Genomic DNA, 11,550 nt, shown 5'->3' on the forward strand with positions numbered 1-11,550 from the left:
ATTGCTACTCTTTGTGAACCCCTAAAGAGATGCACGGCGAAATGACACTGTACAAGTTTTACACTTCATCACTTCATCAGAATAATAAAATGCAGCAGCAGGCTTTCAGCCAGTATTTGCTCTCCCAAGGCTACAGCTTCCTGTGTTGCTGACTCATCTTCACTATTAAGTAGATGGACACAGGAGCTCTTTATTGTCAGCGTATTATCAGAAACATTTAGAAGCCACTTAAGAAAGTGCAATAAATTTTGAATTTCTAATTAAAAAAATGAGCACGATGCTTCTCAGAATACGGAATGCGAGAGGAGGAGGAGATCACTTGTTTAAATGGTGCTCATATTTATGCCCTGTTTTTCTGGCTTGCTAACACTCCTTTATTGCTTGAAAAAGAAAAACAAGGTGAAGAGGGCTCCGTTTACCTGGAATCCTACTGGGTATGGCAGCAAAACAACATCAAAGAAGTGCATTTAGACAGAGAAATGTGATGGAAACACACTTTATTTTTCATTAAAGTGGGATTGCTCTGCTTGTGGCTTTTTGCACATTTGGATGCAGTGGTTGTACACCTGATATCCTGGGGATCTTCACCTCTTCATTCACAATTATTGGAAATTCGGACATTCACTGCCCTTGAGATCATATACAAGTCCTTTAGAGATAGTAGACTCAAGGCCTTCAGAATTGGAAGCTTGTCCATGTAAAATCCAGCTTACTAGGAAAGATCAAAGCTCTATACTGCTCAGCATGTGTCACTTGCAGCATCATTGCCAGCTGCTAAAGGAATATGGTATCTGCTAAAAAGATGTGGCAGACTGGTCTCAGTTCAATTTTGAGGTGAGCAATCCTAATCAGACAATGACGCTCCTTGAGGTGGGCTTGATGTTTGAAAGAATGCAAAAAGCAGCTTTCTCTCCAATTCCGCATAGTCCACAAAGGGGGAAAGTTTACCTTCGGCATCATGATAGGGTAGCAAGCAGAGGCTCCAAATGCAGTATCAAAGAGGCTCTGTGGCAGCCTATTGCCTCTTTTTCTTCCACCTAAGAACAAGTAGATTGAAATACAACTTTCATCAATCCTTGGTGGAAAATCTCTATCCACATGATCCCACGTGGAAGGACATGCTGCAATGTCAATATACTGGCAATATTTTCTTCAGTTTTCAAATAAGCATGGTGTGATGAGAAGACGCCCAGCAAGCCTCTCCCATTTCTAGTAACACTTCAGGAGCCACCAGCTGCTACCCCATCCTGAACCCCCTGGTAAATTTTTCCTTATGGGGATCTAGACAGCCTGGCAGGTAGGGTGCATATGCAAATAGACTGGGGCTCACTCAAGATGGGCTGTCCTACCCACCCAGAGAAAGAAGTTGAGCAGGAGTGCTTACCTGCGAGTACAGAGGTGGCTACTGAAGGAATGTCAGGGGCAGTTCTCTATCTGAAGGTGTTGTGTGTTAGAATGGCTTTCTTGTACAAGCCCAGTGTGAATACAAAGGACCTCAAGAAGAGAGAGCAGACACCATGAAGCAGAGAGCAGACATCAATTGTAAGCACCTGGATAAGAGAATGAGTAGAATCAGGTCACCTGGCCACAGTCATTTCACCCAGGTGAAGAAAACAAAACTTTGATAAGAGCTGTTGATTTGGAAATGAAGCAGCTCAGACTGGAAGCTTATACAGGAGCTAGAGGCTTAACCCCTTCCTGGCTTTCAGTCAGGTCCTGATCTGAGATGGTATTTCCCATTAGCTTCCCCTTACTCACCAGCAGCTAATTAAGCACTTTGATGGAAGTGGTTCTGCCGTTTCTACCTGGCTCACCACTTCCTCTGCTCCAGTAGTCATGGGGTTGGCCAGTTAAGAATCGAGCCAGCTGGTTTGGGGACCTCTAGTCCTGGGACAAGGATGTCCACATCTGATGGCTTTCCAGGGTGGTGGGAAGTGTGGAGACTTGCTAGAGGGTCCCGCTCCTCGTCTAAGGAGACCTCAGAGTCAAGCTCTGAACCCTATCAGCAAAATCCCCATTCTTTTAAGAAGCTAAATGGAACAGTGGACATTCAAGAAGAAGCTTGAACAAAGAATGGGAAGGAGTTTTGAGGGAAGAATATAAAACTTTTATAAGCAAATTGCAACACACAGAGAGAGCATGCACACACAAACTTTGGGACTTTCATGAAATAATCACCATAAGGTTCTGGGTCACTGCAGCAGTTTAGGAACTTGCAGTTAATCAGATTTAAAAGAGTACTTGTTAATTGGCTGAAGGCTATATAAATGTAATAGTGATGGTAGTGCTGTTAGAGGAGACATTCCCTTCCCTTAATGTCAGTCTCTTACAACAATGAGAATGAGAATCGGCCAAAAAAGAGAAAGAGGTTATCATACAAACTCAAAGAATCTTATTAAGCAAGGTACTACTCACAAAGGACTGACTGGGGGTACAAATTTATTACACGAAATATTCAAAGACTGAGAGCACTGTGGGCAAATTCCACTTAACTCTGTAATTTTTACAGGCCAATATTCTTTCTTCAGAATGTTACACATGTAATCATTCTCCCAGTGCCCCACTAATGATTTTAGAATATTGGTTTTTTAAATACTTACTAAGCTATTTGGATGATTTCCTAAATATTAGTTTGCTAAATTATCTACTTTATTCTTTTTCTGGGACAGCGCAAATGTGGGACCAGAAAATAGGATAGCTGTAGTAGTGCAATCCTATACATGACTTCCCAGAAATAAGTGACACTGAATGAGGATTACATTCAGGCAAGTGGTGTTAGGGCAGGCACCCCCAAACTTCGGCCCTCCAGATGTTTAGGACTACAATTCCCATTTTCCCCGACCACTGGTCCTGTTAGCTAGGGATCATGGGAGTTGTAGGCCAAAACATCTGGAGGGCCGCAGTTTGGGGATGCCTGTGTTAGGGTCTCCCTCCATCAATTCCTTTTATTTACCTGCTCGAAAGAACATCAATTGAAGGTGTGGGGAACCTGTGGGCCTCCAGATGGTGTTGGACGGCAGCTCGCATCAGCCTCAGCTAGGATGGTCATAGGGAAAGGATGATAAGCGTCACTTTCAACTACTCTCACATTCCCCTCTGGGCATGTGGGGAATGTTAGATCAGCTTACTGAATGGAGATGTGATACAACAGTGAGGTGGGGGCTGTGTGAGTGGGATGGGACCACTGGATTGGCTTCAGGAATATGCCCTTGCAGCCACAATTTCACCGCTGCCTCATCCTTCCCCCTCCTGGTGAATGCCATTGATGCTGCTGCCAGAGGCTATTGCTATGGCACTGCCCCACTGGACATTCCGTTCCTGTGTTAGGCTGATAGTTTAGGAGTGGCTGGATGTTTGCAGACCATGCTTCGTTCTAAGCGTAGAGCCAATGAAAAGTGACAAGAATAAATGAAAAGTGAACAGTTTCCAAGACATTACATCTCAAAAGATTGTCAACAGCAACAGAATAGTAGCACAGTAGGTGCAGAACAAGTTCTTGTTTAGTAAAAAAAAAACAGCCAGAGCGAGATGTACAAACACCAGGTTGACTTCTAGCCTTGGCTATGCTCCATGGCCCAGTGGTGTGCCAATCCCTACGAAGAACTGAACAACCACAGCAAGATGTCTAACATTCCAGCTTCGGCAAAGGGACGGATGCTGCAGAGCTTTAATAGTGAGCAATAGCAAACACAACAGGGAAACTGACACTGATGATCTAAACATTGAGGAGACTGCTGGGGTTGGAGTGAACTGTTGTTCAGTCAAGCTCACAACTTGTGAAGTGGGTGTGAAACAGCAGCACTATTCAAATACTAGAGCGAGGAGGAGACCTACAACTTGCCGAAGAAGCATTTGGAAAGAACAGCCTGGGACAAGAATTTAAGTCTGGGAAAATGGTGACTATGTACTGCTTCACCCCCACTATATGGCTGCAAATGGGGTGGGAAGCTGCATTCAAATTGTGGAGAAACTGCAACAAATCCAAATTCTCTGGCTTGTGTATAACACACATCGTCATTGAAAGCACACAGCTGTGATGGACACACATGTAAAAAAATTGTACAGGCTGTTGTAAAAACCCATTGTATGCAGCCTTGTAATAGTAATTAAATCCTATCTCTGCTGTTCCTGAAAACAGAGCACATAGCGAGCTCTTAGGCTCCCTGCCTCAATTCATTGCTACAGCTAATGCAAACAGAGTATGTCCTGCCACCCTACATGGTTCATTGCTAATGAAAAGGAGTTGCCTAACCTCTTGTAAAATTAGTAGTTACACCAATTTTAATCAAGTCAGGAATTGGCTAGTCTTATTTACATTAATATAACCATGCCACATGGCTATGCCATCCCAAAAACAGCATGTGGAGCAGCACCCACAGATTTCATGTTCTCAGCAGTAACCAAACAGCTAGAATAATGTGTTTATTGGTTGATTTGATTTGCATACCACCCTTCATCCAAAGGTCACAGGGCAGTTCACAACATAAAAATACAAAATGAGAACAGAAAATAAAGAATAAATCAAGAACAAAACAACCTGATAAGCCCCTCCCACAAGGCTTAGCCAAAGAGAAACATTTTCATCTGGCACCTAAAGATATGTAATGAAGGTGCCAGGTGAGTCTGGCACTTAGGCCATCAGAACCCAGCCCTTGTAGGCATGTATCCTAAAATCAAGGCTTTTTGCTATATACAGTAAAGCTTTTGCCAGCTGCAGCCTCAACTCATCTGTGCCCAAGCATTTGGAGTTGGAGGGAACAGGAGGAAGTTCTGGTGTGTGTGAAGCATTTATGTCACTACACAACTCTGAGCCTACTTACTTGGGTATAAGATTGACTGAACATAGTAGAAACACAGCCAAGTAAGCATACATAAAATTGGACCGTAAGAGCCAGTGTGGTGCAGTGGTTAGGTTGCTAGGAGACCAGGACTTAAATCCCTACATGGCCATAATGCTTACTAGTGACCTTGGGCCAGTCATAATCTCTCAGCCTAACCTACCTCATAGGGTTTGTTGTGGGAGGGAGGGGGCTGAGGAGAGGGAGAGCTATGTATACCACCTTGAGCTCCTTGGAGGAAAAAGTGGGTTAGAAATGCAACAAATAAAGCAGTGAATTGTACATTCATTCATTTATAATATTTATATTATTCTTACTGTCAAAACAATAAATGGCCAGCTTTTTCTTATTTCTAACAAGGTGGTGCAAGATAAAAGGAAACGTCTTGGCTATGTATTTCATTTCTGCTTATTTTCATCAGTAACCTCTTAGAAGAAGTCACTCTGTGATTGGCTTGTACATTAAAAAGTCTGCCAGAAGAATTGATATACCCTTTGTTTAAAGGGTGGAGCTGTCAAATATTCCACTTGCAGTCTTTCTATTCTGCTACATAGAGACTGAGGTGGTTGAACTGCCAAAGGCTAGACTTTCAGGCCTTGGTCATTCACGATCCACAATTTATTTTTTATTGTGTTATAACTTCATCATGTTATGCATCTCATTACAACCACTTTGTAGTCGTTTAGTCATGTCCAACTCTTCGTGACCCCATGGACCAGACCACGCCACTAATTACGATCACTAATAACCACTAATAATCAAATGTAGCTACAATACATAGTCCAGTCACTCACAAACAAGCATGTAACCAATTACATGTTCAGAACATTTATTCATTCATTCAACCAACCAACCAGCATTCAATTATATCTTGATATCATTCACACTTCACTTGTCACTGACATTAAATCTACTATATATTAGCATCCAAAGGCTCTGCATTAGTAGTGTTCACATTGGATGGTATTTGGCTCAAATAAGCAGCCAAAATGACATATTAGACACACAGTTTTTTGACAATTACTGGCAACTGACATGCTGTACATGTCAACATTCAACTGTATCTGATAGGCAGTATTCAATTTTTTTTTGACATAACATGACCTTAGGCTTTCAGTTGGCAATCCTTATTTGACAATATTTGATACATGACATGCAGCAGCAGCAGCACTTAAAAGTATATGACATGCAGCAGTCAACACCTGAGTATTCGTGAACTTATTTATTTATTTTATAAGCATTTATGAACCAAAATCTCTGAGCAGCATACACTATCAAAAACCCAAACAGCATTATTAATAGAAAAATACAGCCCAAAAACTAGTATAAAAGCAGTATAAAAACATGTAAAGCATATAAAACCAACAAAATAGGGTTCAGTCTTATGGGTCTGGGAAAACCTGGGCAGAAGGATAAGCCTTTACAAGATGTCTGAAGTGAACATTGATTGCTGCTTTACATATGACAGAGGAAAGGGAATTAGGTAGTACAGGGACCACAGCAGATAATTCTCATTTTTGGGTCACCACCCTATGATATTCTGTAGGGTGCAGTGCTACAAGTAGAATTTACCCAGATGATAAAAGTGAACTTCAGGCCTGTACAGGGACAGGTTTTTCAGGTATCCTTTTCCGGAGTTGCTCAGGTCTCTCCTTGTTAACAAGAGCTTGAATATGGCCCAGTAGCTGATCAGCACAGTTACCTCGGCATTTGTGCAGTATGTGTTCATCCAAATGCTCCACTCAGCATCCTGTCCACAACATTCTGCACCAACTACAGTTTCTGGACCAATTCCAAGGGAAGCCCCACATAGAATGCATTACAGTAGTCCAATTGTTAGGTTACCAAAGCATGAATCACAGTGGCTAAGCTATGCCTGCCCAGGAAAGAGTATACAGTGGTACCTCGGTTTACAAACACAATTGGTTCCGGAAGTCTGTACTTAACCTGAAGCGAACTTAACCTGAAGTGAACTTTCCCATTGAAAGTAATGGAAAGTGGATTAATCTGTTCCAGACAGGTCCGCGGAGTACTTAAACTGAAAATACTCAAATCGAGGCGTACTTAAACCGAGGTATGACTGTAGCTGGTATATTGCCCTAAACTGATAATAGACACCCCTTATCACAAAGGTCACTGGACCATCCACTGACAAAGATAGATCTAGAAGAATCCCCAAACTATGCACCTGCTCTTTCAGAGAGAGTGCAACCCTGTTCAGCACTGGTGAACTCCCCAACCCCTGAACCTGGGAACCACACTCACAAAGATTCCATCTTATCAGTATTCAGTCTCAGTTTATTGGCTTCATCCAGCCCACCACTGCATCCAGGCACTGGTTTAAAGCTGTCACAGGTTCTCCTGAATCAGAAAAAAAGCTGGAAGTCAGCATACTGATGGCATCATGTCTCAAGTCTCCTAATGACCATTCCCAGTAGCTTAATATAGATACTGTACTAGGCAGATTTCGGGATAAGATAATGCCCTGTGGCACCCTACAGCACAACTGTGGACACATAAACCCCCAACTCTATTCTCTGAACCTGACTGTAGGTAGGACTAGAACCACTGCAACACCAATTCCCAACTCACAGAGATGATCGAGGAGGATATTGTGGTAAATGATACTGAAAGCTGCTGAGAGATCAAGCAGGAGCAACAAGGTCACAATCCCCCCCAGCTCCCCATACATCATAATGGCAAATACTGATTCTGTCCCAAAACCAACCCTAAACCCAGATGAAGATGGGCCATGATGTGTGTTTGCAGCTGGACTGCCATGACCCTCTCAAGCACCTTACCCACAAAAGGTTATTTGTGACCAGTATTTGTGACAGTATTTGTCAAGTACCTCAGCTACACTACAGGCTCCTTTAAGGTGCCAGACACACGCCTACACACAGAGAGAGAGAGAGGGAGAGATGCATTAGAAGAAGAAGAGAAGAGTTTGGATTTGATATCCCGCTTTCTCACTACCCTAAGGAGTCTCAATGAAGGGACATGGGTGGCGCTGTGGTCTAAACCACTGAGCCTAGGGCTTGCCGATCAGAAGGTTGGTGGTTCGAATCCCCATGACTGGGTGAGCTCCCATTGCTCGGTCTCAGCTCCTGCCAACCTAGCAGTTCGAAAGCACGTCAAAGTGCAAGTAGAAAAATAGGTACCGCTCCAGCGGGAAGGTAAACGGCGTTCCCATGTGCTGCTCTGGTTAGCCAGAACCGGCTTTGTCATGCTGGCCATGACCTGGAAGCTGTATGCCGGCTCCCTCGGCCAATAATGTGAGATGAGCGCCGCAACCCCAGAGTCGGTCACGACTGGACCTAATGGTCAGGGGTCCCTTTACCTTTACGGAGTCTCAAAGTGGCTAACAATCTCCTTTCATTTCCTTCCCCACAACAAACACTCTGTGAGGTGAGCGAGGCTGAGAGACTTCAAAGAAGTGTGACTAGCCCAAGGTCACCCAGTAGCTGCATGTGGAGGAGCAGGGAATCGAACCCGGTTCACCAGATTACTTGTCCACTGCTCTTAACCACTACACCACACTGGCTCTCTTTGGATTCACCTGGCCTAACCCCTTCAGATAGCTCAAATTAGTCATGATGAATGGGAGAAAGAGGAGCTATGTTGTGGGTCAAAGTGATGCAACTTCCTTGTGCATATCCTGACCTCATCGGGGAAGATACTGCTCTTGGCTCTGCAACAATGGAAGCATTCAACTCAACATGGAGAGGAATGATTTTATCCTCATAGTGGATTGTCACAGCTGGCCTCTATGCCGACAGGTGTCCACAGCCCCCTCACTACATGGAAAGGTTCTGCTGGCTACTTGTCTCTTTGCCAAAATAAAATTTTCCAGACACACGTTTTAAAAAATATACACATACCTGCAGTTACCTTATTTGACCTAAAGGCTAATATAGTGTCAAGGCTTTGAATCTCATCACACCTGATTTACTTACTAAACAACACCTGGAACCTGGAATGGGCAGTTTTCACAAAGCGTTAAGTTCTATTCTGTTTTCCTTCGAAGTTAGGCGATACCACAAGATGAGATCCTAAATATTTTTCCTAGCATGCCCTGAGGCAAATCTATGGTCTGAATAAGAGAAATGAATGTTTGCAACCCAGCAAAATTGAACTATTTCTCTCGGAGAACTGCAGATAAGCGTGACAATAACTGTGAAGAGATAACTGAAGAGCAAAGGGTAGATCCTCTCATCACTTACAGTCCTTGAGAAACATCAGTCTCACTTAGATGAGCTGTTTAGACAAGTGCTATAGTAGGCTAGGGAATAAAACAAAGGAGAATATATTCTACCCCTAACAAAAGGAGGCAGGCAATTTAGTACTGTAATAACAAAAGAAACATTTTGCTGTTGAGGGAAGCACAATTATTTTTGATTTAGCTGCACTTCATAAACTAGATACCCAATCTACAGCACAGCTATATCCTGGTTATCATTACTGATATAGAAAGCTTACATTAAAGGACATAATAGAGCTGAACTATGCATTTAACCACAATATTTCACAGGAAACAGTTATTACTTCCTGGATGATGTTTGATTATACCCCACAGCAACTTAGTAAATGAAAATTGTAATCATACCATGAAACTTGGTTCAGGTCATGCTTACTTGCCTTCATGGCTGACAAGTACCCCGTTTTCCCCGGGAAACCCCTGTATTTTCTTACCGTTTCCCACAGGTGTCCCAAATGGCAAAATACCCCGTATTCCCCCGGATTACGGAGCTCCTGCCGGCGGCCATGTTCTTCTGGTGCCACGCTTCTACACATCTGAAGTCGCTTCTACACATATCATAGTTTGTTTTCTTTCCAGACATACTGTGTACCATGAAACAGGGACTTAGGCTGAAGTCCTAACCCTGTTTACTTGTGAGTAAGTTCCATTGAATTCAATAGAAATTCTGAGGAGACAAGTTTAGGCTTGCATCATCAAATGGAAATCCGTATTTGTTTTTGTTTGTCATTTTGGTATGTATTTTTATATTGTAAACTGCCCTGTGATCCTTGGATGAAAGGTGTTAGAGAAATTGAATAAATAAAATACTATGAATATAAATAAATATCCAATTAGCAATAGGCTTAAAAACGACTCATGCAGGCAAACTATCGTATTTTTCACTCCATAAGACGCACCTGACCATGGAACGCACCTAGTTTTTAGAGGAGGAAAACAAGAAAAAAAATATTTTGCTTTCTTGAATTGTCCTAGGCATAGCAGCCAACTCTTAGAGGCCTAGGTGCCTTTGCCCCCCCCCTAAATATTTGAGAAAGCTTCTTTTGCAAAGGGGGAAAGCTCCATTTTTGAGGATCAGCTCAAAGATGTTCTGCTTACATTGCAAAGGGAAAAAATCCTGTTTTATGGGGTTCAACTCACAATTCTGCAGCTTGTTTAGGAAAGGAAAGGGACCCATTTCTACAGTTTCCAGACAGATAATCTAATCAGCCAGTCACATGTCTCCCTCTGCAGACAACAATTGAGGCCTAGGCAAGGGGCCGGGAAGGAAGCTAGCTCTCTTATCTCCCTCCTGGATCTCTTGCAATCAGCTGCTGAGCGGGTTCCTTTAAGCTCATTCCCTCTTGTTAGCCTGTAGCTCTTTCTTTCTTTCTTCCTTTCTTCCTTTCTTCCTTTCTTTCTTTCTTTCTTTCTTTCTTTAAAAAAGAAAGATCTGCCTTTACCCCCTGGGCAATTTGGCTCCAGGGAACACACACTCACTCCATAAGACGCACAGACATTTCCTCTTACTTTTTAGGAGGAAAAAAGTGTGTCTTATGGAGCAAAAAATATGGTAGTTTCTTATTTTCCCCATGTGATCCCTCTCATTTTGGGATGATGTGGAGAAACCTTTGTGCCTAATCAATGAAGCATTTGCAGCCATTTCAGGGACTGGGGGGAGCTGGGGGAAAAGCTCTACTTTTATTATTACGGTGACTTCTAGAAACATATTGGTTCCAGCGCATTCCTAGCCAGTATTTGCACCTTCTTAGGAAGCTTCTCTTTTAAAACACTTGGAAAACACTGGCCTTCTGAGGATGTTGCTTCCTTGTGGACTGCAATAAGTTTTCTCCCCCTTACATAGGACAAAATAGGAAACTACTCTGCCATATCCCTGTTTAGAGAGCAACCACTACAATATTTCCAGTCACATAAGCATCTGAAGGAAGATTTTGGTCTTAAGAGGCAATATGGGCTGAGTGAACTCTGCTGGATGTCCTTTTATTTGCCATGACACTCACCATCATCAAACTATAGGATCATTTGGCCTGCCTTATTAACTTTTGCAGGAGACGTACAGCTTTGTGGCTTGGTTTTCGAAAGTCAGCGGGGGGGAAAATGCAGACAGATGACTTCATCAGCAGAGCAAGGATTGAAAGACAAAGGGAATTCAATGAGGTGTAAACAAAACAAAACAGCAGATTGAGCTGGAGGGTGAGATTGGAAACCGAAACACATTAGTTCCAGCAACAGTTTTCCTAGAGGGTCTTTCCCCTTTTTTAAAAAAGAAAAAAATGTAAATCATTTTAATAACCAAAGAAGATTGTGCATATCTTCAAAAGAACAAGACAAACATGAATCTAAAAGCAAACTGCAATGAAGGCTCCCCGAATATGCACTACACTTAAGTATAGTGAATTTTACTTGCATGGCTAATTTTTAAGAGACTTTACAAACGAGCCTATGCCTGTTAAT

Source organism: Zootoca vivipara, chromosome 4 (assembly GCF_965207765.1).
Source record: "Zootoca vivipara chromosome 4, rZooViv2.hap1.1, whole genome shotgun sequence".
Classification (NCBI taxonomy): Eukaryota; Metazoa; Chordata; class Lepidosauria; order Squamata; family Lacertidae; genus Zootoca; species Zootoca vivipara.